Here is a 12,528-nt window from a genome sequence, read left to right as displayed (position 1 = left end):
GAGGGCTCCATCTCTCACAGAAGGCCCTCCCAGCACTGAGAAAAGCACAGTACTGTGCAGAGGCCAGCACAGTGGGAAATGCCTCTCAGTTTGAAGGGTGTTTTTTTTCCCCCGAATGGCCCCTGCTTGGAAAACAGAGAGGTCATGCACACCATCAAAAACTGTGCCCTGTCCAGGTTTGGGAGTTGTGTGCGCTCCCAGTTTTTGGTGGTGTGGAAGCAAAGTGGGAGGAGAACCTGGGCAGGTTTTCCTCCTACAGTGGTCCCTCGACTTACGTAAATAATCCATTCCGAACGCACGTTCGGAGGTTGAAATTTCCGTAAGTCGAGGAGCGCACCACGGAAGTCTCAAAACACTCGCAATTCGAGGAAGCCGCATCTAAACATCCGTAGGTCGAGTAAGCTGATTCTAAACCGGCAACTACTTCCGGTCTTTTTTGTCGCTCGTAACTCGAAAAAAACGTAAGTTGAGTAGTTCGTAGGTCAAGGGATTACTGTACCTTGTTTCCACACAATCATTTCTACCCAGATGTTCCTCTTACTTTGCTTCCACACATCCAGAAATTGGGAGCACACATTAGGGATGTGCAAGAACAGGCAGATAGCCAGTTTGGTGGCAGGTGTGTGTGTTACCTTTCAGGAGCAGGGAAGGTGCTCTCCCCCAACCCCACCACCACGTTTCCCCTGCCAGCACTGTGTCCAAAATTGCTGTCACCTTTACCACAAGGCCAGCTCTCCTCCCATAGGAGACAGCAGTGCCTTCTACTGCTGTCTAGACCTCTGGCTATGCATTGCACTCTTCATGTCAACAGGAGGCACATGGAAACCAGGTTCAAACTGCTGAGAATTCTTGAAGCTCCCCCCAAGACAGGCAGAGAAAAGTGGACAGAATCCCAGAGCCCTCCTTTAGCTCTGCTTATCTCTTCCCTCCTCCAGTCCCTAATTGTCCCTCCCTCCCGTCCCTTCTCCTCCCCTCCCGCTCCCAAGCTCTTGGCCAAATTAGCTGCCAAAGGTTAGATGTGCACAGATAAACAGATGGAGAAAAGTGGACCATCTGTGATCCCTTCCAGTTATCTCCACCCGCCTGGGGCAAGGGTGGGATACAGGTGGCGGAGACTTCAGGATACTCAGCAGAAAGGTTTGGTAGACACATGCAGCTGAATACAATGAAAATGAGGTGTCAGAGTTCAGAGATGATAGAATGCACTGTACAGATTGCTTTTTAATGTTCTCTGTTTTTGTTTGTAAACCTCCCTGCAGGTAGAAAACCAGCACAGAATTGCTTTACCAAAAAAAAACCCTGGTACCACTCAGCTCAGCTTTCTGCCACCTTATTCCACTGCAAGTATAAACCAGACCTGCCTTTTATGCGACTCTCTTTGACACAGTGCTTGTAGTAATGTGTTGCCAGTCTCAGAATCTATTCCAGTCTTGGAATCCTCTTGCAAAACAGGGGCTGGGACCCTAGCTCAGAGGCAGAGCATCTGCTTGCATGCGGAAGGCTCTAGATTCACTCCCTGGCAGCATCTCCGGCTAGGGCTGCAAAAGACTCCTGCATGAAACCTTGGAGAAGCCGCTGCCAGTCAGTGTACGCCATGCTGAGCTAGGTGGACCAATGGTCGGACTCAGTATAAGGCATCTTCCTCTGTTCCTACAGCTACTGTACCTACTCTGACTCAGGACCATCCTACATATGAAAAAGGATGACATGTGACAACCCTCCTGGGAACTCTGCTCCTTCACCCTGCAGGTGGGAGATCATGTGCCTGAATACCTCCTGACATCAAAGATGTCATGCTTGAGGCTTCATAGCCAGAGGAGAGGGTTCTAGTCTGGTTTTCTGCCACATCTGCTACTTATCTCTGTGTAAGGGCCTCTGATTTTTTTTGGGGGGGGGGCATGACCAGGTGATTCTCCTCTACCTGCATTCTGAAGTGATACTATCCCAGGAGGCTCTGCCAGGTGATTCTTCCGAACATTATTTATTTATTTAGTACATTTCTGCACCACCCCATACAAAAATGTCCCTGGGCAGTTCACATATAGGCAGATCCCTTTCGACCCTTTTAGAAAAGCAGACACCTGCTATTAAGGTCAATGGCCCTGAATATGTTTTGCTGCCTTATCTCTCTCTGGCATCCCTTCCTTTGCTTCTCGACTGAGGTTTCCTGAACAAATGACAACAAATGTCAAGGGAGCCAAGCTAAGCTTTGCAAGAGCTGAAGTGCTGAGTTTAGGAAGTGCTCCTTGCAAGTTTACAACGGTTGCACTCCTGTGCATGCTTACCTGGGAACAAGCCCTATTGGCCACTGTGGGATTTACTTCCAAGTACACGTGCTTTGGGATCAGGCAGCACAATAACACCCTACGGGTTATTTTGCTCCTGCTCTGTGATTCTTGGTTTTATCTGTGGTTCTGTTGTGCTTTTTCAGGAGGGCGAATAACCCTGTTCCCCTTCCCTGGAGAGCAGCAGTTTTAATATGCAAAGTACTGTATGAAGAGGACCACGTTCACCTTTAGGACAGCCCTGTGAGGTAGGCCAAGTTCTTGAACCAACCTGGAGAGCTGTTCTTGTAGTAGCAAGCATGAACTGTCCGCTTTGCTAATTTGGTTTGCACTGAGATGGGTGACTACATGTGAGCACTGTGTGCTGTAAGATATTCCCCCTAGGGGATGGGGCCAAAGGCTGAGCTCAGGGGTAAAAGATCTGCTTCCATGCAGAAGGTCCCAGTCAGGTGAGGAGGAGGGAGGCCAGCAGTGGCCAGACGCTGGGAGCATTTAGCCACACCCCCTCATCTGACATCAGATATAGGATGTGGTTTAGCTCCCAAACAGGGCTATGTGGAGCAGGGGGGCGTGTCTGGAGTGCAAGGGGTGGACCCTGAGAGGCGGTGGCCCAGGTTCTTTGAACCCATTCGCTCAATGGTGGCTCCGCCCCAGTCCCACTTGCACTCCCTGGCAGCATCTCCAGGAAAGGCTTGGGAGGACTTCTGCCTATAACCTTGGAGAAGCCGCTGCCGGTCAGTGTAGGGCCAGGCCTGCTCAACTTAGGCCCTCCAGCTGTTTTTGAACTACAACTCCCATAATCATTAGCCACAGTGGCCGATGGCCAGGGATTACGGGAATTCTAGGCCAACATCTGAAGGAGGACTGAACTTGAGCAGCCCTGCGACAATACTGAGCTAGATGGGCCAGTGGTCTTACATGGTATAAGGCAGCTTCCTATGTAAACTAAACATTACAAAAGCAGCCACCTTGTTTTTTAACATATCTGTCTACATCATTCACTTATAAAGTGGGTGGTCTCTCTCTCTCTCTCTCTCTCTCTCTCTCTCTCTATTTGTATCCTGCTCTTCCTCCAGGAAGCCCAGAGTGGTCTACATGGTTATGTTTATCCCCACATCAACCCTGTGAGGTAGATTAGGCTGAGAGAGAAGTGACTGGTCCCGAGTAAGCCAGTGAGTTTCATGGCTAAACAGGGATTTTAACTCAGGTCTCCCAGGGCCTAGTACAACAATCTAACCACTACACCACACTGGCTTTTTTTTTTTTTTTTAATGGGTGCAGAGTGGATTCTATGCTCAGTCAGTCAATCAATCCATGTTTTACTGTGTACCACTATAAAGGCTTTACAAAATGCAGAATACATACAGAACTGAATAAAAGTTCAGTTTAGCAAATCTCCTTTACAGCAATTTAACTATCACTTTAACTATGATGTGACAGGCAGAAATCCAACAGACGGAGCTTTCCCCAACACCAAGATACAGTGATGGAGAAAACTCCACCTATTGAATCCTTTTTGACCAAGTCCAGCAAACAGCAGAACAAGGCATTTGTCGAGGTACAGGTTCATTCAATACCATGTCTGTTCTCCTTTACATGCAGTCTGGCTGTGCCCTACACCAAGATGATTGGTCCTAGCTTATCTTCTCTGCAATGCTAGTTTTCTAGCGCAGGCTTCCCCACCCCACCCCTGGCCCCACCCCATGTAAAAGCATCCGGATATGCTAGCCCCTAGAGCAGTTTGCAGTCCAGACACAGGTTTGCCACCACATCTGTTGTTTCTGAGAACCAGGCCTGACGACAGAGAGGCTGGCATTCGAACGGAGGTGGAAATAATGTGCTTCAGGCTGTGGTCTGGTGCAATGACGTGGTAGAGTTGTCAGGTGGTTTCATGGAGTGTGTTGAATGCTCTCCTACATTCCCTCCTGCAATCTCCTTGCAAGGAGAGAGTTGGGCTGGAACCTTGTGGTGCTACTTTTCAGCATGCAGGGTGTTTTCATGTGCACAAGCACATTTGAAACTGGTATTCCCAAACTGTGGTCTACCTCATTCTGCTGCATGTCTGGGCCAGGCTTCAGAGGTGCTGCTTTGCCCAAAGCCACCCACTGTCAAGGGTTAAGGAAGGAGTTGATCCCATGTCATCTGTGCCTGAGTCACACTACGAGAGTCCTATTCCGACATTATTATTTTTAATTCTTATTTATTTTTACATGTATATCCTGCTTTTCCTCCAAAGAGCCCAAAGGTTCTTTGAAGGACACACATGGTAATGTCGATCCTCTCAACAACCCTGTGAGGTAGGTTAGGCTAAGAGATAAAAGTGACTGGCCCAGAGTCACCCAGTGGTGAGGATTTGAACTCAGGCTCCACAGTCCTAGTCCAGCACAATCTAACCACTACTTCACATTGGCCCCTAGGGACAGCCGTGCTTAGGGTGAATCTGCAACCTGATGAAGGCCCCCTCAAATGCAGGCTTGAGACCAGCTCTGTACTACTGTGCATGGCACACTGAACATAATGGGCAAATGACTGCGCATGTGTACAGATCTGCCTTTCCATACTGTGCACAGATTCTTTGTGGCACTGAACATGCTCCTATGTATACTGTAGTGTTTTTATTGTATATGTTTTTAACTTTAATAGATGTGTATTATTTTTAATATTGAAACTTGATATTTGTATTGTTTTAAGTTATAGGCCTTTGGCCATGAGGACAGGGGATGCTGGGAGTTGTAGTCCAGCAACATCTGGGGATCTAAGTTTAAGAAACTCTGATTTAATATATTTGTATGGTTTTTAAAATACCATAAACCAGTACTGAGAGCTAGTGTGTCATACCCGTGTTTCCCCGAAAATAAGACAGTGTCTTATATTAATTTTAGCCCCCAAAAATGCACTAGGGCAATTAGCGGTACATCAGAAATTACTGCTAGGTCTTACTTTCGGGGTAGGTCTCACTTTCGGGGAAACAGGGTAGTGGTTAGAGTGTTTGACTAGGACCAGGGAGACCTGACTTCAAATCCCCATTCAGCCATGAAACTTTCTGGGTGACTCTGGGCCAGTCACTTCTCTCTCAGCCTAGCCTACCTCACAGGGTTGTTGTGATGATCAACATAGCCATGTGTGGCTCTGGGCTCCTTGGAGAGAAAGTGGGATATAAGTGTAAAAATAACATAAAATAAACTGCCTTGGAAGGAGAGCAGGTCTTGTGGTAGCAAGCATGAATTGCCCCCTTTGCTAATCAAAGGCCTGGTCTGCATTTGAATGGGAGACTACATGTGAGCACACTAAGATTTTCCCCTTAGGGGATGGTTCTCCTCTGGGAAGAGCATCTGAGGTCCCAAGTTCCCTCCCTGGCAAGAGACGGCTAGGAGAGAGAGAGAGACTCCTGCTGCCCGCAGCCCTGGAGAAGCCGCTGCCAGCCTGGGTCAACACAATCCTGAGCTAGATGGACCCAGGGCCCGACTCGGTAGACGGCAGCTTCCTATGGTTTGTGTACTGTTGTTTTTTTTAAACAAAGGCGGCATACAAATCTGAAAATAAATAAAAAATAAGTTTAAAGCCGAACCACCGATTACAGGAGAACAGAGATGATGAGCCCTTCAGGAAGAGCCGCGCCGCGGGGGTGGGGGGGTGGGGAGGCCTTTCCTCCCAGCAGCCCCACACATCTGCCTCCTCCTCTGGGGGGCCTGGTCAGGTAGGCGGGTGCTAATGAGGCAACAACAGGAAGCCGCCTGTCTTTTATTAGCTGCGCTGCCGCGGCTGTGCCTCCCAGCAGCTGGAGGTGAGTAATCTGATCTCTGCGGTGTCCTGTTTGCCGCTCCTGCAAGCCGCGTTCTCCCATCCCTGCTCACCTGCTGCTGCTGCTGGACCAGCCTGCAGCTCATCCTGCTGCTGCTGCTGCTGCTGCTGACACCCAGCCCCGGGCCACCCTTCCTCTCCGCCCACGCTCCCCTCCGTCGCTCGCTGGCTGCCGAGAGCGAAGCCACCGAGACCCAGCTGGGCCGCCTGAGTGACGCCCGCTGCTGCCACCTACTCATCTCCGGTCTGGAGAGACGTTCCGCGCAGGCGCCGCCCAGACCATGGTGCTGTTGTGTGGCGGGTCTCAGGGCTAGCTCCCAGCCCAGGACCCTGGCTGTGCCTCTTGGGGGCGGGGCGGGGCGGGGGGGGGGTGGGGTGGACCCCTAGTTCGATATTGTCTACACAGACTGGCAGCGGCTTCTCCAAGGTTAGAGGGAGGAGAGCTGGTCTTCTGGTAGCAAGCATGACTTGGCCCCCTTTGCTAAGCAGGGCCTGCCCTGGTTTGCATTTGAATGGGAGATGTGTGAGCGCTGGAAGATATTCCCCTTAAGGGATGGGGTCGTTCTGGGAAGAGCCCCTGCCTGCTTGCATGCAGAAGGTCCCAAGTTCCCTCCCTGGCAGCATCTCCCAGCCAGGGCTGAGAGAGAGGCTCCTGCCTGCAACCTTGGGAGCGTGTTTACCAACTCTCCATTGTTACACATTTCGTTTTATTGATATGTTGCCCATTCATTTATATGTTGTCTGATCTTATTCTGTAAATATTTAGAATTACAGTACCACACTGGATTATGTTGTGGCCTACTTTTTCATTATTTGGGTATTGTAGAGGCCCTCTCATGGGACTTCGAAGTCATTCACACAATCAAAAACTGTGCTATACCTGGGTTTAGGAACTGTGTGTGCTCCCAATTTTGGGTTGTGTGGAAGTAAGGTAGGAGGGAAACCTGGGTAGAAGTGATTGTGTGGAGAGGCGCACTTACCCCTGGACTTCTGGGCCAAAGTCCATGGCCTCCACACCCTTTGGGGACCCCAAATCCTTTCTGGACTGTCCTGGGTGATGTGGTCACATTAAAAATGTGTTTAAAATACTGTGAGGTGGGTGCAGGGGGCCGCAAAAAGCCTTTAGGTCCAGGCTCAAAAATTATCTAGGTGCACCTCTGATTGTGTGGAAGCAAGGTAGGAGAAAAACCTGGGTAGAAGTGATTGTGTGGAAGCGAGGTAGCTTGCTTTCTGGCTTCCACACAACCAAAAATTAGGAACACACACAGCTATAAAAACTGGGTGAAGCACAGGTTTTTTTGTGTGTGAATAACCTCTACCTGTGAGACAGTGCTCCCATGTGGTCACCCATCCAAATGCAAACCAAGGCAAACCGTGCTCAGCAAAGAGGACAATTCAAGCTCCCTGCCACAAGACCAGCTCTCCTCCCATATGTGTTTGTTTGTTTTGGAAGTAAATAGAAAAGTGTCTCTATTTCCAGCTCTATGCTGTTGACAGGTGTGCATGCCTCCAATGCAGGTTCCTGGATGTTGAGAGAGTCCTCAGACAAAACGTCCTCAGAGAGCTCCTCCCTAAGCCTTGAAGAAGCAGACAAATGGACAGTTTTTTTCATGTTGCCTCCAACCAGATTGACATAAAGGTGCCATTCTGCTGCCTCAATTTAGACATGCATTTGCAAATCCTACCCCTGTGCTACACACAAAGCTGCTAAGCTACAAGGAGGGAGTAAGACAGGAGGTGGATGCCCTATAGAATGTCGGAAGCTGCCTTATACTGAGTCTGACCATTGGTCCATCTAGTTCAGTATTGTCTACACTGACTGGCAGCAGCTCTCCAAGGTTTCAGGCAGGGTCTTTCCCAGTCCTACCTGGAGATGCCAGGAATTGAAACTGGGACCTTCTGCATGCAAAGCAGATTCTCCACCACTGAGTCATGGCCCTCAAATGCTGGCCCCAAATCATGCCGAAGCCGCTCATGTGGGCTCTCCCTGTTAGGGATGTGCATGGAACCAGGCGGAGGCAGTTTGATGGCGGGTGTGTGTGTGTGTGCTGCTTTAAGATTGCGGGGGAGGGTCACTTCCCTCCGCTGTTCCCCCTCCGGCGCTCCTTTTTTCCAAAGTTTATTGGGGCTGCAGTATACCTCTCTGCTGCCCCGTTGCCCTCATTTACTGGATACAACCAGAAATATCTGACGCGCCTTCGCATCTTTAACCCTACCACTCGAAAAGAAAAAAATATCCCACTTTACTGCACTGATGCAGCAGAAAGGCAAAACTGATGCCCTCCTCTTCCCCATGAAGCTTTCTGTGCTACCGGAGAATACGTCCTTGGAAGCTATGCAACCCTCAGGGATATATTTTCAGGTGGTTCAAGGGCTTCCTGGGGAAGGGGAGGGAGTGGTCATTAAATGACTAATTCTGCAGCATTGGAAAAGTCAAGCTGAACCATGATTGGATGATTGGCTGGGAGACATGGTAAAGCTTGCAACCAGGGGAGAGTTTACCTTCAGGGAAATGGACAGATCCTCCACATTTATGGAACTATGGAATCCCTTTTTGGACTTATTTGGGTTCTGATAGTAAGCACTCGTACCATCAATGTTTGATTCGTGGAGGAGTTAACATAAGACATAACATACATACCAATATATCAGGCAATGTATCAGGTATCAGACCCTGCTGGATCAGGCCCAAGGCCCATCCAGTCCACCAGCCTGTTTCCACACTGGCCCACCAGGTGGTTTTCTCCTTATTATTTTATGAATATATTGCATTTATTGACTTATTTCTATTTAGTTTTTATTTATCCTTACCTCTCTTTTTCCCCATTTGCGTGTGATGGGGTAGTGACTGTCAGGAGTCAAGAAATGTTGGCTCCATTCACCAGCCAGACAAAGCTTTTTACTTGTCAAGCTATGTTTATTATTTATGTTGGTACTTTACTCATCTGGATTTTTTTTGCTCATCAGGCGTCATTTTTCACTCAGCACAGAGAAGTAGACTGGTGGACCTCCTGAGCCCTGGTGACTGTATAGTGCACTTACGTTCTTGTTTGATTAGTTTTGATTAATAGCAAACAAACAAAACTTTGCCACTTTCCCACAGCACATGTGGAGTTAGTTGGGGAGTTCTGTTAGGCTGCTCTCTCGCTGAACCAACAGTTCCTTGCTTCGCGTGGCAGTCAGTATTTTTATTCCTCTTCATGGGATACTCCCAATAACCACAGGTGAAACTGGCAGTACCATTTCGGTCAAATCATGGACATCAATGAGGAAACACTGGGGAAAACAGGATGTAGAGAGAAAAGGCATGATTAAGCTCTCCAAAATATGTGGGGAAACACTGGAATCCTTCCTCCTCCTCTGCTCAAGGTTGTAGCTGCCAGATAGCCTGTCTGCCTTGTGCTCCATCTTATCTTGTATCAGAGAAAGGCCGGATGTCTCCTGCCCACGCTCAGCCTTCCAGCAGGTGAGGAGATCTTTAATGAGCGCCTTGGAAATCTTACCTCTTAATGAAGGTTTACTCAGGTGTATTGCCTGCTAAGAAGCCACCTAATGGTGTAGCGGGGAAATGACTTGACTAGCAAGCCAGAGGTTGCCGGTTCAAATCCCTGCACCACCTTTCAGCATACTTCCCCCAGAAGCTCCTGTATGCCCTACACGAGTGCGCAGGGCATACTGGGGAGACCCCCGGAGCCTGGAGGCGGCTTTTTGCCTTCCCTTCCGGGGGTCTCCTCGTGGCTACTCACGATCTTGAAAACCAGGTTTGCGGAGCGCTCGCTCCACAAACCTGGTTTTAGGGCAGGGGTACTTGAGTGGGTTGCCCTCTCTAGAACCACCGGGCTCACAGCTGAGCCCGGTGGTTCTCACGATTACGGAAAATCAGGCTAGCGGAGGCTAACCCGATTTTCTGCAATTGTGAGAATAGCCCCTTTGTGTAACAACTGTGTTGCACAATTGTCCTTAACACAGCAGTAAGCCCATTGAAACAATGGGCTTACTCTTATGCAATGCAATTTGCACAAATGCAGCATTAGGACACTGACATACTCTTGCACACCACAGTATGTCGCAACCACTGTCTCCGCCCAACCCCACCTGCCCTTCAAACAATAGCAGCTCTGAGAGCAAAAGGTAAAAGGTATCGTGGTTAGTATGTTGCACTAGGGCCAAGGAAACCCAGGTTCAAATCTCTGTTCAGCCGTCAGACTCACTGGGTGACACAGTCACTTCTCTCTCAGCCTAAACTACCTCACAGGGTTGTTGTGGGGATAAACATAACCATGTACACCACTCTGGGCTCCTTGGAGGGAAAGGGGGATAGAAATGTAAATATGAATCAAAATAAAGTATAGTTTAAAAAACACTTTCCAGGCACCATGACCTCAGTCCAAATGAAAGAAAAAGATGAGGAAGGGGAGAAATGGTCTTGTAGTACCAAGCATGACTTGTCCCCTTAGCTAAGCAGGGTCCACCCTGGTTTGCATTCAAATGAGAGACTAGAAGTGTGGGCACCATAAGATATTCCCCTTAGCAGATGGAGCCTCTCTGGGAAGAGCATCTAGGTTCCTAGTTCCCTCCCTGGCAGCATCGCCAAGATAGGGTTGAGAGAGATTCCTGCCAGCAGCCTTGGAGAAGCCGCTGCCAGTCTGTTTGGACAATACTGAGCTAGATGGACCAATGGTCTGACTCAGTATATGGCAGCTTCCTATGTTCCTAAGTTCCTATGTCTGGAGATCTGAATGCAGATCCCCTGCATCATATCCAGTTTGGCCATTTACCGATGCTTCGTGCGCATGGAGCAGTCAGAGCGGGCATGGCTTTTACGGTGCATCAAAGCAGCACGCATACCTCTCCTTTAGAGGTCTCCTTCTCTGCACCATATGTATGTAAGTCATATATATTATACATTCTTCTGAGCTCAATTCATGGTGATTCGGCAAGCCATGTGTAGGCTTCCAGCCACATTAGCATATGCAAATGAGCAATGAATGGGTGTTTTCCCCTCTGGGAAAGGCAGCTTGTGTTGTCTTCATGGCAAAGGCCGCCCAGTTCAAGAGGGCTTCGCAGATGCTGCTGACTCAGAGGAAGTGGGACATCTTCATGACTCATCAGCCAAAGGGTTATTCTGACTCCTCAAGCCTGTTTCTGCCTTGCCTCCAGCTTGGAATGTCAAACTCGCTGCAATGTGGTATCGCAGAAAGTCAACATCAGCTCTTGGAGTATTATGACTGGGAGACCTAGAAACATCGGCAGCTGTCTTCTGCGGAGTCAAAACGATTGGCCAGTCTGGCTTGGTATTGTCTGCACTGAATGGCAGCAACTGGCAGTACCGTTGGTGAGGCATCCATGCTGTGGAGTACCTTCCCTGTGAGGCAAGGCTACAGAATCAGGAACTCTTTAGTTTGGAAAAGAAGCAACTACAGGGGAGACATGATCGAGGTTATAAAATTATGCATAGAGAGTAGACAGCGAGACATTTTCCTCCCTCTCTCACAACACTAGAACCAGGGGTCATCCCATGAAACTTAGCTGCTGCTTTGGTCCCCCCCCCCCTGGCTTATTAGGATGAGCTGCTGTACTATTGGGTAAATAAAAACCCCAAACCCAAACTGCCTAATCTCAGTCAATGGGATGGAATGTTTGCAGGCTCCGAGAGCAGCTAACAGACAGGCAGATGGGTGGATCTCAGTGGCAAGGGTGGAAAGAGGGCTTGAACAGAAATAGGAGATTTCTCAGCTTTAAGAATACCCCCTCAGGACAGTCACAAGCCCTTCTGCTTTTGAGGGGGGAAGGTATCTAAAACTCTTGTTTTCTCACCAGCTGTTTCACAGCTTTGAGGCTATTCTCACGATCGCCCAAAAGCGGGCTAAGGGAGCCTAGTAGGGATGTGCACGGAACCGTGGAGCTGTGCCTTTTGCTGACGACCGGGGGAAGGGGCGGCAGGGAAGTACCCTGCCACCCCAAATGCTTACTAAAATACGTGCGCCGGTGGGGGGAAAGCAGCAGGAGGGGTAAGTACACCCTCCCCCCGCCCTTAAAGGAACGCCCACCCCGGCGTTGAACCGCCGAACCGCCCCATGTCCAAACCGGTCCGGAGGCCTTTAGAATGGCCTCTGGACCGGTCCGTGCACATCACGAGAGCCTAGCCCGGTTTGGGGCAATTGTGTGCTGTAATGGGAGCCACGCAGCTCCCAGCAGCTAGCCTCCATAAATACCCCTCCCCTTAGAGGAGGGTAACGGAGCGGGCGCTCCATTATCCTCCTCTCTTTGCTTGTGTGTTGCCACGGCGCACGGCAACACACAAGTAGACCCCCCAACCGGGAGGCTGCAGGCAGCCTTTCGGGTCCGGGGATATCTCCCAGATGCCCTACGCGCATGCGCGGGGCATCCTGGAACTTCCGGGGGCCCCACGGACCCTGATCCCCGCAGCTCCCGCCGGCTC

This window comes from Hemicordylus capensis, chromosome 7, assembly GCF_027244095.1.
Source record: "Hemicordylus capensis ecotype Gifberg chromosome 7, rHemCap1.1.pri, whole genome shotgun sequence".
Taxonomy (NCBI): Eukaryota; Metazoa; Chordata; class Lepidosauria; order Squamata; family Cordylidae; genus Hemicordylus; species Hemicordylus capensis.
This window is presented reverse-complemented; position numbering follows the sequence as displayed.